Source organism: Lissotriton vulgaris, chromosome 12 (assembly GCF_964263255.1).
Source record: "Lissotriton vulgaris chromosome 12, aLisVul1.2, whole genome shotgun sequence".
Classification (NCBI taxonomy): Eukaryota; Metazoa; Chordata; class Amphibia; order Caudata; family Salamandridae; genus Lissotriton; species Lissotriton vulgaris.
The window spans coordinates 9313279-9327820 of NC_141700.1; the positions used below are offsets into that span (position 1 = coordinate 9313279).

General features: G+C 63.6%; 1 protein-coding gene across 1 annotated transcript in view; it reads right to left on the reverse strand.

The window, feature by feature from the left end:
* Positions 1-14542, reverse strand: part of GRIN3B (glutamate ionotropic receptor NMDA type subunit 3B) — a 258304-nt gene that overhangs the window by 185662 nt on the left and 58100 nt on the right. The window lies entirely within an intron of this gene.

Sequence of the window (14542 nt, forward strand, 5' to 3'; positions counted from 1 at the left end):
TAACCCGGAGGCATTCTCACCTGGTCACCGTGGTCTGGACCAAGCCTTCTGAACAGTCGGAACCAGACCTGTTGATTGGTTCCAGACAGGACAAACATCTCTTTTAACCTGGAATGTCTGCACTGCTCGGTGCCAGACCCTCGCCCCGCCCCGCCCTAGAGACGCTGGAAGCAATCGGCCAATGCCCTACTACTGACACTACACGTCCCATTCCATACACTAAGCCACAATACCTCCTGGCTTTAGAGAAGCCAGAACAGTCTAACCACATTGGAGAGTGAGCTCTCCGTCACCCTATTCCTGGTCTATGACATTTAGACAGTTCAAACCATGAGAAGGAGCTCCTGGTGACGCCACAGTGCAAGTGAAAAATAGCCAATAAATTACAGACGCAGTGTGCAGACAGTACATAGGACAATCGCAACCACTGGTGCACATTTCGATTGGAATCCTGACGAATAGACGTTCTGGATTTGATAGCGACCAATATTGTATGAAATGGTTGGGACAAAAAAGTTGACGTTTCGACCCCTTTTAGTGATTTAAACAGGCTCTTCTTCAGGACAGAACAAACTGGAATCAACCTGGCCATGGAATTCTAATACCTCAATCGTATTTTCAAACTCTTTACAAGGCTCACACAATGTGTTGGTGATTGACTCGAGCACCGCGGGGCAGCACTGCAGCGTCACCAGGAGCACCTTCTTATGTTCTGAGTTGTCTAAATGTCATGAATCTAGAATATGCAGACAATATAAAGGAATATTCTTGTTGCTTCTGTGTGCCTCAAGTTTATTGTCTGAGACCGCATGGATGGCACACGTTGCGGTTCCTCGATGGCGCTTCAGATCATTTTTTAAAAAATAATTTCTAGCAGCACACTATTTTTGAGTCTGTCATTAGTACGCATGTTCCCTGGAATACAGGGTGCTCCTTGTTCCTGCTAGCTTGATGTGGCTGGGCCTACACAGCTTGACTCAGAAGCTCACTGTGTTGTCCTGAGTCTGGTACAACCCTCTACTTGCCTCCGGAAGTGCTCAGTCCTGAACTCTCACCCACTGCTGCTTCCGGCGCGCCCCGGAAGTACTCAATCGCAGTACGTCCCAGTGGTAGCAGGGGTGGGGCAGAATGGCCACACTCAAGGGGGTGGGGGTGAAGGCTGTTACCACATATAGTGTAACACAAACGCTTTTACATTTAATGACGTTTAGTGTCTGCGCCGGCGGCTTCTTTGAAAACATAATTCTTTCATAGTCAGAAAGTTTAAATAAAATACCACACAGGAAGCAGAGGTGCCCAGCACAGTATGTAACGCCAAGTACATCTTACGTCACAGCGTGCAAAAAGAGAATGAGGCCCATTTAAAGAAGTCAATGCTACCCTAGAATCCGACTTCTCGCCGATCGGAAGCACCACAGCGGGGCGGCCTCTTGCACTATTCACACTTGTGAACAGAATCATGCAACCTGCCGGGAAACAGACCACAGGTACCTGAGTGCCAATGTCCAGGGCGCCCTCCCAATGCCAGGGCCTGAGGTTAGCACCGTCCTGGGGGATTCTGTCTCTTTAAATTATCTGCATAGGATTATTGTGTTACAGACATCACAAAGCATTCACCACAAGTTATTTATCTGAGAACTGCGTAGTGCACTGTGCAAGCGGTTGTTTTCTGCCACTCAAGTAGATTTCTACTCGAGCAGCAGCTTTCTCAACGCGGACTGGTGGTTTCTCATCGCGAGCATACGCGACCACTCGCAATGAGAAACCTGACATCACCGCGTTGAGAATCTCGCCGGGAGTTTATTTTCCACGCTCGCGATCAGCAACTTGATGTTGCTGATCGCGAACGAGGAAAAAGTCCCACCGGGATGTCACTTTGCTCACTTGCGGTCGCCAACTTGGCGTTGAGGACCGTGAGCAAGCAAAAAATGACTGCTGCACTACGCTAGTTTGCACTGTGCTACAGCCGATTCGCGTAGTGCGAAGTAGTGCAAACTTCGCAAACTACACGAGCGTAGCTTAGTGCTTCGCCCAGGGTTAACTAGACTGTTGGGAGTTCCATTGAAGACAATGAAGCGACTCGGGCCAATAACGGCTGGTAGAGGCCCTTCTGCTCCAACAGTCCAGGATTAGTCTGTTTCTCACACTGCAACCCCACGCACCATCACCTTGGGGTCAGGGACGTCAGATCACATGACGTCTAGGGCAATGATATTTCCCTGGACTCCTGGACTAAACCAAGGGGCCAGCACTGCAAATCTACACCCCCCGCGCGCCTTAGTGGCGTCGACCATAGAACCATCATCTTCTTGCATTCAAAGTCAAGCGCCAGAGATTCCATTTCAAGACCCTGCCTAGTGCACAAATGCTCATATAATTCACGGATTCTGAAGTTCCCGTATCAAAAGCCTATCTCTAATGTCTTTATAATAGGCAACTTGTAGCACACCCAAGAAAAGACATCAGAACTCAGCTGTAATGACTTATTACAGTTGAGTTCTGATATCACAATGCCTGCAGCTGAGGGCAAATGCAGGTCAAGTCACAGAGTGCAATTAAAACAGCTGCATAAAGAAAGGAAAACCAATATGCAGCTTTTCTTTTCTGCTCTCTTTTTCTAGCTGTGCAGTGACAAGCAGAAAGGAGATACTTATGGCAACACAGTTATTTTTTGCACTCTTTGGGCAATTATAGGAACGTTTCTTTCTGATTGTTTCTACGCATTCCAAGCTACTGAAACTTGTTTTGAAAAACCTGACTTGTATTAAACCAATTCTAATACCCAACAGCTCTTTGGAAGTGTTTTTATTTGCACTAGAGATTCTATTTGTATTCTTCATTCTCGTTCTCTTCCTTCAAAGTGCTCGTCACCAAGGACTTAAGTGGTTTGTGGAGAGGCGATGGTGTGACCATGTATTATAAGTAAGACCACCAGTTTTCTGCACAGATTGACAGCGCAGGGAGTGTAAAAACAGGATGAGATTTCCTTAAATAATTCCATATCTCAGTGTGTTTTTGTGGCTCGATGCTTTTCATGTCGGCGTGTTGTTTTATTATATTTAATTTGGCAGCCTAAGACAGACATCAAAGTCTGATGGCACATTTATCAGATAAATAAATGTGGAAATATACAAGTTACAACTGCATTTGTTTGAAAACCTCGAAATGCATATGTACGGATACTGATAATGTAGCCAGAATAGAAATATGGATAAATACAGACGGAAATGTTAAAAAATAAATACCATAAAACCAGCAACTTAAATTATAAGAAATAACATATCCTTGGTGTACGCGAGAAGGATAGTGGTAGTTACCTTGGGATTCCATAGCCTTATAAAGGAACTCAGCCTTTGCCCCCTCACCCAGGCACTTCCCCCCGGACCCTCCCACCCAGCACCTCCCCCCGGACCCTCCCACCCAGCACCTCCCCCCGGACCCTCCCACCCAGCACTTCCCTTTGGGACCACCTTACCCGGTCACCTATCCCTATGACTCTCCTCACATGGGCCCTCCCTGTGGGACCCCCTCATGGAGGCACCCGCCTCTGTGACTCCCCTCACATGGGCCCTCCCTCTGGGACCCCTCACCCGGCACCTCCTTCTGTGACTCCCCTCACATGGGCCCTCCCTCTGGGAACTCCTTAACCTGCACCCTCACTTTGACAAACCCTTCACCTGAGCACCTACCTCTGGGACCCCCTCCCCAGGGAACCCCATCCTCTCACCCGGGCACCTCCCTCTGGGACCCCCATCTCACCCAAGCACTTCCCACTGGGCCCCCTCACCCAGGCCCATACCTCAGGGAGACCCCATCTCCCTCACCTGGCCCTCCTCCTGGCAGCCCTGCGTGCGAGCAGCACCTACCTCTGGGTCCACCACACCTGGACACCTACCTCTAGGACCCCCTCTCCAGAGAACCCTATCCTCTCACCTGGGCATCTCCCACTGGGACCCCCATCTCACCCAAGGACCTCCGTCTGGGACCCCCATCTCACCCAAGCACCTCCCTCTGGGACCCCCATTTCACCCAAGCACCTCCCACTGGAACCCCCCATCTCACCCAAGCACCTCCCACTGGGCCCCCTCACCCAGGCCCATACCTCAGGGAGACCCCACACCCCCTCACCTGGCCCTCCTCCTGGCAGCCCTGTGCGCGAGCGGCACCTACCTCTGGGTGGGGACCACCTCTCGTGCGCGAGCGGCACCTACCCTCTGGGCGGGGACCACCTCTCGTGCCCGAGCGGCACCTACCCTCTGGGCGGGGACCACCTCGCTCGCTCGAGCGGCACCTACCCTCTGGGCGGGGACCACCTCGCTCGCTCGAGCGGCACCTACCCTCTGGGCGGGGACCACCTCGCTCGCGCGAGCGGCACCTACGCTCTGGGCGGGGACCACCTCGCTCGCGCGAGCGGCACCTACCTCTGGGCGGGGACCACCTCGCTCGAGCGAGCGGCACCTACCCTCTGGGCGGGGACCACCTCGCTCGCGCGAGCGGCACCTACCCTCTGGGCGGGGACCACCTCGCTCGCTCGAGCGGCACCTACCACCTACCCTCTGGGCGGGGACCACCTCGCTCGCTCGAGCGGCACCTACCCTCTGGGCGGGGACCACCTCGCTCGCGCGAGCGGCACCTACGCTCTGGGCGGGGACCACCTCGCTCGCGCGAGCGGCACCTACCTCTGGGCGGGGACCACCTCGCGCGCAAGCTGCACCTACCTCTGGGTGGGGACCACCTCGCGCGCAAGCTGCACCTACCCTCTGGGCGGGGACCACCTCGCGCGCAAGCTGCACCTGCCCTCTGGGCGGGGACCACCTCGCGCGCAAGCTGCACCTGCCCTCTGGGCGGGGACCACCTCGCGAGAACGGCACCTGCCCTCTGGGCGGGGACCAGCTCGCGCGAGCGGCACCTGCCCTCTGGGCGGGGACCAGCTCGCGCGAGCGGCACCTGCCCTCTGGGCGGGGACCAGCTCGCGCGAGCGGCACCTGCCCTCTGGGCGGGGACCAGCTCGCGCGAGCGGCACCTGCCCTCTGGGCGGGGACCAGCTCGCTCGCTCGAGCGGCACCTACCCTCTGGGCGGGGACCACCTCGCTCGCTCGAGCGGCACCTACCCTCTGGGCGGGGACCACCTCACTCGCTCGAGCGGCACCTACCCTCTGGGCGGGGACCACCTCGCTCGCTCGAGCGGCACCTACCCTCTGGGCGGGGACCACCTCGCTCGCTCGAGCGGCACCTACCCTCTGGGCGGGGACCACCTCGCTCGCTCGAGCGGCACCTACCCTCTGGGCGGGGACCACCTCGCTCGCTCGAGCGGCACCTACCACCTACCCTCTGGGCGGGGACCACCTCGCTCGCTCGAGCGGCACCTACCACCTACCCTCTGGGCGGGGACCACCTCGCTCGCTCGAGCGGCACCTACCCTCTGGGCGGGGACCACCTCGCTCGCTCGAGCGGCACCTACCCTCTGGGCGGGGACCACCTCGCTCGCGCGAGCGGCACCTACGCTCTGGGCAGGGACCACCTCGCTCGCGCGAGCGGCACCTACCTCTGGGCGGGGACCACCTCGCGCGCAAGCTGCACCTACCTCTGGGCGGGGACCACCTCGCGCGCAAGCTGCACCTATCCTCTGGGCGGGGACCACCTCGCTCACACAAGCGGCACCTACCCTCTGGGCGGGGACCACCTCGCGCGAGCGGGACCTGCCCTCTGGGCGGGGACCAGCTCGCGCGAGCGGCACCTGCCCTCTGGGCGGGGACCAGCTCGCGCGAGCGGCACCTGCCCTCTGGGCGGGGACCAGCTCGCGCGAGCGGCACCTGCCCTCTGGGCGGGGACCAGCTCGCGCGAGCGGCACCTGCCCTCTGGGCGGGGACCAGCTCGCGCGAGCGGCACCTGCCCTCTGGGCGGGGACCAGCTCGCGCGAGCGGCACCTGCCCTCTGGGCGGGGACCAGCTCGCGCGAGCGGCACCTGCCCTCTGGGCGGGGACCAGCTCGCGCGAGCGGCACCTGCCCTCTGGGCGGGGACCACCTCGCTCGCGCGAGCGGCACCTGCCCTCTGGGCGGGGACCACCTCGCTCGCGCGAGCGGCACCTGCCCTCTGGGCGGGGACCACCTCGCTCGCTCGAGCGGCACCTACCCTCTGGGCGGGGACCACCTCGCTCGCGCGAGCGGCACCTACGCTCTGGGCGGGGACCACCTCGCTCGCGCGAGCGGCACCTGCCCTCTGGGCGGGGACCACCTCGCTCGCGCGAGCGGCACCTGCCCTCTGGGCGGGGACCACCTCGCTCGCGCGAGCGGCACCTACGCTCTGGGCGGGGACCACCTCGCTCGCGCGAGCGGCACCTACCTCTGGGCGGGGACCACCTCGCTCGCGCGAGCGGCACCTACCTCTGGGCGGGGACCACCTCGCGCGCAAGCTGCACCTACCTCTGGGTGGGGACCACCTCGCGCGCAAGCTGCACCTACCCTCTGGGCGGGGACCACCTCGCGCGCAAGCTGCACCTGCCCTCTGGGCGGGGACCACCTCGCTCGCGCGAGCGGCACCTACCCTCTGGGCAGGGACCACCTCGCTCGCGCGAGCGGCACCTACCCTCTGGGCGGGGACCAGCTCGCTCGCGCGAGCGGCACCTACCCTCTGGGCGGGGACCAGCTCGCTCGCGCGAGCGGCACCTACCCTCTGGGCGGGGACCACCTCGCTCGCGCGAGCGGCACCTACCCTCTGGGCGGGGACCACCTCGCTCGCGCGAGCGGCACCTACCCTCTGGGCAGGGACCAGCTCGAGCGAGCGGCATCTACCCTCTGGGCTGGGACCAGCTCGAGCGAGCGGCATCTACCCTCTGGGCTGGGACCAGCTCGAGCGAGCGGCATCTACCCTCTGGGCTGGGACCACCTCACTCGCGAGCGACACCTACCCTCTGGGCGGGGATCACCTCGCGCGCGAGCGGCACCTACCCTCTGGGCTGGGACCACCTCACTCGCGAGCGACACCTACCCTCTGGGCGGGGACCACCTCGCGAGCGACACCTACCCTCTGGGCGGGGACCACCTCGCGCGCGAGCGGCACCTACCCTCTGGGCTGGGACCACCTCACTCGCGAGCGACACCTACCCTCTGGGCGGGGACCACCTCGCGAGCGACACCTACCCTCTGGGCGGGGACCACCTCGCTCGCGCGAGCGGCACCTACCCTCTGGGCGGGGACCACCTCGCTCGCGCGAGCGGCACCTACCCTCTGGGCAGGGACCAGCTCGAGCGAGCGGCATCTACCCTCTGGGCTGGGACCACCTCACTCGCGAGCGACACCTACCCTCTGGGCGGGGGATCACCTCGCGCGCGAGCGGCACCTACCCTCTGGGCTGGGACCACCTCACTCGCGAGCGACACCTACCCTCTGGGCGGGGACCACCTCGCGAGCGACACCTACCCTCTGGGCGGGGGGGCCACCTCGCGCGCGAGCGGCACCTACCCTCTGGGCGGGGGCCACCTCGCGCGCGAGCGACACCTACCCTCTGGGCGGGGGCCACCTCGCGAGCAACACCTACCCTCTGGGCGGGGGCCACCTCGCGCGCGAGCGACACCTACCCTCTGGGCGGGGGCCACCTCGCGCGCGAGCGGCACCTACCCTCTGGGCGGGGGCCACCTCGCGCGCGAGCGGCACCTACCCTCTGGGCTGGGACCACCTCGCTCGCGAGCAACACCTACCCTCTGGGCGGGGGCCACCTCGCGCGCGAGCGACACCTACCCTCTGGGCGGGGGCCACCTCGCGCGCGAGCGACACCTACCCTCTGGGCGGGGGCCACCTCGCGCGCGCGAGCGACACCTACCCTCTGGGCGGGGGCCACCTCGCGCGCGCGAGCGACACCTACCCTCTGGGCGGGGGCCACCTCGCGCGCGCGAGCGACACCTACCCTCTGGGCGGGGGCCACCTCGCTCGCGCGACACCTACCCTCTGGGCGGGGGCCACCTCGCTCGCGCGAGCGACACCTACCCTCTGGGCGGGGACCAGCTCGCGCGAGCGGCACCTGCCCTCTGGGCGGGGACCAGCTCGCGCGAGCGGCACCTGCCCTCTGGGCGGGGACCAGCTCGCGCGAGCGGCACCTGCCCTCTGGGCGGGGACCAGCTCGCGCGAGCGGCACCTGCCCTCTGGGCGGGGACCAGCTCGCGCGAGCGGCACCTGCCCTCTGGGCGGGGACCAGCTCGCGCGAGCGGCACCTGCCCTCTGGGCGGGGACCAGCTCGCGCGAGCGGCACCTGCCCTCTGGGCGGGGACCAGCTCGCTCGCTCGAGCGGCACCTACCCTCTGGGCGGGGACCAGCTCGCTCGCTCGAGCGGCACCTACCCTCTGGGCGGGGACCACCTCACTCGCTCGAGCGGCACCTACCCTCTGGGCGGGGACCACCTCGCTCGCTCGAGCGGCACCTACCCTCTGGGCGGGGACCACCTCGCTCGCTCGAGCGGCACCTACCCTCTGGGCGGGGACCACCTCGCTCGCTCGAGCGGCACCTACCCTCTGGGCGGGGACCACCTCGCTCGCTCGAGCGGCACCTACCCTCTGGGCGGGGACCACCTCGCTCGCTCGAGCGGCACCTACCACCTACCCTCTGGGCGGGGACCACCTCGCTCGCTCGAGCGGCACCTACCACCTACCCTCTGGGCGGGGACCACCTCGCTCGCTCGAGCGGCACCTACCCTCTGGGCGGGGACCACCTCGCTCGCTCGAGCGGCACCTACCCTCTGGGCGGGGACCACCTCGCTCGCGCGAGCGGCACCTACGCTCTGGGCAGGGACCACCTCGCTCGCGCGAGCGGCACCTACCTCTGGGCGGGGACCACCTCGCGCGCAAGCTGCACCTACCTCTGGGCGGGGACCACCTCGCGCGCAAGCTGCACCTATCCTCTGGGCGGGGACCACCTCGCTCACACAAGCGGCACCTACCCTCTGGGCGGGGACCACCTCGCGCGAGCGGCACCTGCCCTCTGGGCGGGGACCAGCTCGCGCGAGCGGCACCTGCCCTCTGGGCGGGGACCAGCTCGCGCGAGCGGCACCTGCCCTCTGGGCGGGGACCAGCTCGCGCGAGCGGCACCTGCCCTCTGGGCGGGGACCAGCTCGCGCGAGCGGCACCTGCCCTCTGGGCGGGGACCAGCTCGCGCGAGCGGCACCTGCCCTCTGGGCGGGGACCAGCTCGCGCGAGCGGCACCTGCCCTCTGGGCGGGGACCAGCTCGCGCGAGCGGCACCTGCCCTCTGGGCGGGGACCAGCTCGCGCGAGCGGCACCTGCCCTCTGGGCGGGGACCAGCTCGCGCGAGCGGCACCTGCCCTCTGGGCGGGGACCACCTCGCGCGAGCGGCACCTGCCCTCTGGGCGGGGACCACCTCGCTCGCGCGAGCGGCACCTGCCCTCTGGGCGGGGACCACCTCGCTCGCTCGAGCGGCACCTACCCTCTGGGCGGGGACCACCTCGCTCGCGCGAGCGGCACCTACGCTCTGGGCGGGGACCACCTCGCTCGCGCGAGCGGCACCTGCCCTCTGGGCGGGGACCACCTCGCTCGCGCGAGCGGCACCTACGCTCTGGGCGGGGACCACCTCGCTCGCGCGAGCGGCACCTACCTCTGGGCGGGGACCACCTCGCTCGCGCGAGCGGCACCTACCTCTGGGCGGGGACCACCTCGCGCGCAAGCTGCACCTACCTCTGGGTGGGGACCACCTCGCGCGCAAGCTGCACCTACCCTCTGGGCGGGGACCACCTCGCGCGCAAGCTGCACCTGCCCTCTGGGCGGGGACCACCTCGCTCGCGCGAGCGGCACCTACCCTCTGGGCAGGGACCACCTCGCTCGCGCGAGCGGCACCTACCCTCTGGGCGGGGACCAGCTCGCTCGCGCGAGCGGCACCTACCCTCTGGGCGGGGACCAGCTCGCTCGCGCGAGCGGCACCTACCCTCTGGGCGGGGACCACCTCGCTCGCGCGAGCGGCACCTACCCTCTGGGCGGGGACCACCTCGCTCGCGCGAGCGGCACCTACCCTCTGGGCAGGGACCAGCTCGAGCGAGCGGCATCTACCCTCTGGGCTGGGACCAGCTCGAGCGAGCGGCATCTACCCTCTGGGCTGGGACCACCTCACTCGCGAGCGACACCTACCCTCTGGGCGGGGATCACCTCGCGCGCGAGCGGCACCTACCCTCTGGGCTGGGACCACCTCACTCGCGAGCGACACCTACCCTCTGGGCGGGGACCACCTCGCGAGCGACACCTACCCTCTGGGCGGGGACCACCTCGCGCGCGAGCGGCACCTACCCTCTGGGCTGGGACCACCTCACTCGCGAGCGACACCTACCCTCTGGGCGGGGACCACCTCGCGAGCGACACCTACCCTCTGGGCGGGGACCACCTCGCTCGCGCGAGCGGCACCTACCCTCTGGGCGGGGACCACCTCGCTCGCGCGAGCGGCACCTACCCTCTGGGCAGGGACCAGCTCGAGCGAGCGGCATCTACCCTCTGGGCTGGGACCACCTCACTCGCGAGCGACACCTACCCTCTGGGCGGGGGATCACCTCGCGCGCGAGCGGCACCTACCCTCTGGGCTGGGACCACCTCACTCGCGAGCGACACCTACCCTCTGGGCGGGGACCACCTCGCGAGCGACACCTACCCTCTGGGCGGGGGGGCCACCTCGCGCGCGAGCGGCACCTACCCTCTGGGCAGGGGCCACCTCGCGCGCGAGCGACACCTACCCTCTGGGCGGGGGCCACCTCGCGAGCAACACCTACCCTCTGGGCGGGGGCCACCTCGCGCGCGAGCGACACCTACCCTCTGGGCGGGGGCCACCTCGCGCGCGAGCGGCACCTACCCTCTGGGCGGGGGCCACCTCGCGCGCGAGCGGCACCTACCCTCTGGGCTGGGACCACCTCGCTCGCGAGCAACACCTACCCTCTGGGCGGGGGCCACCTCGCGCGCGAGCGACACCTACCCTCTGGGCGGGGGCCACCTCGCGCGCGAGCGACACCTACCCTCTGGGCGGGGGCCACCTCGCGCGCGCGAGCGACACCTACCCTCTGGGCGGGGGCCACCTCGCGCGCGCGAGCGACACCTACCCTCTGGGCGGGGGCCACCTCGCGCGCGCGAGCGACACCTACCCTCTGGGCGGGGGCCACCTCGCTCGCGCGACACCTACCCTCTGGGCGGGGGCCACCTCGCTCGCGCGAGCGACACCTACCCTCTGGGCGGGGACCACCTCGCTCGCGCGAGCGGCACCTACCGTCTGGGCGGGGACCACCTCGCGCGCAAGCTGCACCTACCCTCTGGGCGGGGACCACCTCGCGCGCAAGCTGCACCTACCTCTGGGCGGGGACCACCTCGCTCGCGCGAGCGGCACCTACCTCTGGGCGGGGACCACCTCGCTCGCGCGAGCGGCACCTACCCTCTGGGCGGGGACCACCTCGCTCGCTCGCGCGAGCGGCACCTACCCTCTGGGCGGGGACCACCTCGCTCGCGCGAGCGGCACCTACCCTCTGGGCGGGGACCACCTCGCTCGCGCGAGCGGCACCTACCCTCTGGGCGGGGACCACCTCGCTCACGCGAGCGGACCCTACCCTCTGGGCGGGGACCACCTCGCGCGAGCGGCACCTACCCTCTGGGCGGGGACCACCTCGAGCGAGCGGCACCTACCCTCTGGGCGGGGACCACCTCGAGCGAGCGGCACCTACCCTCTGGGCGGGGACCACCTCGCGCGAGCAGATCCGGTTGCTCCCCTCTGTTCTCCTGCTGGGTATCGTAGCGCTTCTCCCACGCTGCTTTAATATCTGCATTCTTCAGCTGAACTACCATAGCGCCGCATTGTGCATTTGACTCGCTCTGTCCTCAGCGCTACTTTGTGATTGCTGCTCTGTGTTTGCTCTGTGCCCAATTTCATAGCGCCGCCTGTCACTCTTATTGTGCTGTGCTCATAGCGCTACTCTATGTCAGCCATTTCTTTTCTAAAATATATATTTTGATCATTGCGCCCCACTGCTTGCCCCAACCCCTCCCTGCGTTAAGTGTTTGTTGTTGTTGCAGCCATTTGCTTCCTGTGACGTCCTAGCCCGTCCCTCCAATCAGGCTCCCGCCTCCCAGCTGAGCCTGCCTCGCCCCTCCCCTTCAACTATCCACTTATGACAGTGGCTTTTGCACGCAGCGGTCACGCGCAGCGATCGCGCCCCATTCGCGCCGAAGGTGCGCCAAAGGTAAGCCCGTCTACGCCCGTCCGCGCCTGGACCGCGCCCAGCGCCAGACCCCCTGGTCCCCGTAATGCCCACCCCTCCCGCATTACTTACGATGCCACCACCCTCCTAGCCCTTAACCCTGGCCGCTCCCCCATCTGCGTCCAAGCCGCTCCTGGACACACCCATGGAACCTTTTCCTGCTACTCCTGCAAGTTCGACGGCACCAAGAACAACTCCTCATCTACGAACACACAACAGATATCCGATCCCAACCACCTACAATGCTTCCTGCTCAACACCCGCTCGGTCCACAGACACGCCATTAACCTCTGGAATCTACTCGACACCATCTCTCCGGACGTCGCCTTTCTAACAGAAACATGGATGAATGCCTCTTCAGCCCCAGACATCACCATCGCCATCCCGGAAGGCTATAAGATCATTCGCAAGGACCGTACCGGCCACACAGGAGGAGGCATCGCTATTGTCCATAAGAAATCCATCCGCATCTCAACCAGCTCAGACGTCAATCTTGCCAACTCTGAACACCTTCACTTCCAGATCCACATCGACCCCAAGACCACACTCAGAGGCACCCTCCTTTACAGGCCACCAGGACCCCGCGCACAATTTAGTGAAGACATCACGGACTTCATCACTCCACACGCGCTCCCCTCCGAGGACTACATCCTTTTGGGAGACCTCAACTTTCACCTTGAAAAGAACAACGACCGCAACACCACCACCCTTTTGGACAACCTCGCAAACCTCGGACTTAAACAACTTGTCACTACCCCCACCCACATCGCAGGTCACACACTCGACCCTATCTTCACCTCCAGCAAGCATGTTTCCTTCAGCCACACCTAAGCTCTCCTTTGGACTGACCACAGCTGCGTTCACTTCACCTACAACAAGCCCACATCCAACAACCACCCCCAACCCACTCTGCAAAGAAACTGGAACAAAATCACCATCAACCAGATCTCCTCATCGCTTCTTCAAAAGCCCCCCGCCCACTCCTCAAACCCAGACCAAGCAGCCACCAACCTCACCCAATGGTTATCCAACAGCGCCGACATCCTAGCACCACTGAAAAAACGACAAATCAAACTAGGCAGCAAGAAGGCCTCCTGGTTCAACGATGATCTTAAGAAATCCAAGAAACTCTGTCTCTCCCTCGAGAAGGCCTGGAAAAAAGACCCAACCACCAGCACCAAGGACGCCTTCAAAAACGCCACCCGCATACACCACCAACTAATCCGAAATGCCAAGAAAGCAGCCTTCAAGGACCGTCTAGATAACAACGCCCACAACAGCAAGGAGTTATTCAACATCGTCAAGGAATTTACTAACCCCTCAGCCAACTCCAACGACATCACCCCCTCTCAAGCCCTCTGCGACTCCCTAGCCTCATTCTTCCACAACAAAATTGCAGACATCCACAACAGCTTCGACAATCAACCCGAAGACCAACCCACCCAATCCCCTGCAGGACCCCCACCCCCCCTGAACATCCTCAATGACTGGAAGCCAATCTCCACTGAGGACACCATCCGTCTGATGAACTCTATCCACTCAGGATCCCCCACAGACCCTTGCCCTCACCACATCTTTAACAAAGCAGACTCCATTATTGCACCGCACCTCCGAGACGTCATCAACTGCTCCCTCAACTCCGCAACCTTCCCGGAAAGCTGGAAACATGCCAAACTCAGCGCCCTCCTGAAGAAACCCACAGCTGACCCCACCGAACTCAAAAACTATCGCCTTATCTCACTCCTTCCATTCCCGGCCAAAGTCATCGAGAAAGCTGTCAACAACCAGCTCGCCGCATTCCTCGAAACCAACAAATCCCTCGACTCCTCACAGTCCGGCTTCCGAGCCAAGCACAGCACCGAAACCGCCCTCATCACAGCAACAGACGACATTCGAACTCTACTGGACAATGGAGACACAGTCGCCCTCATCCTCCTCGACCTCTCCGCAGCCTTCGACACAGTCTGCCATAGCACCCTTCTACAGCGCCTCAAAAACATTAGAATCCAAGGAAAAGCACTGGAATGGATCACCTCGTTCCTCTCCGGAAGAACCCAGAGAGTCCGCCTTCCACCATTCAAGTCAGAGGCCACTGAAGTCATCTGCGGCGTACCTCAAGGGTCCTCACTCAGTCCCACCCTCTTCAACGTTTACATGAGCCCCCTCGCGGCCATCGCACGCCAACATAACCTCAACATCATCTCCTACGCCGACGACACTCAACTGATCCTATCACTCACCAGAGACCATAACACGGCCAAAACCAACCTACACGAAGGAATGAAAGAAGTAGGCTAATGGATGAAGCACAGCCGTC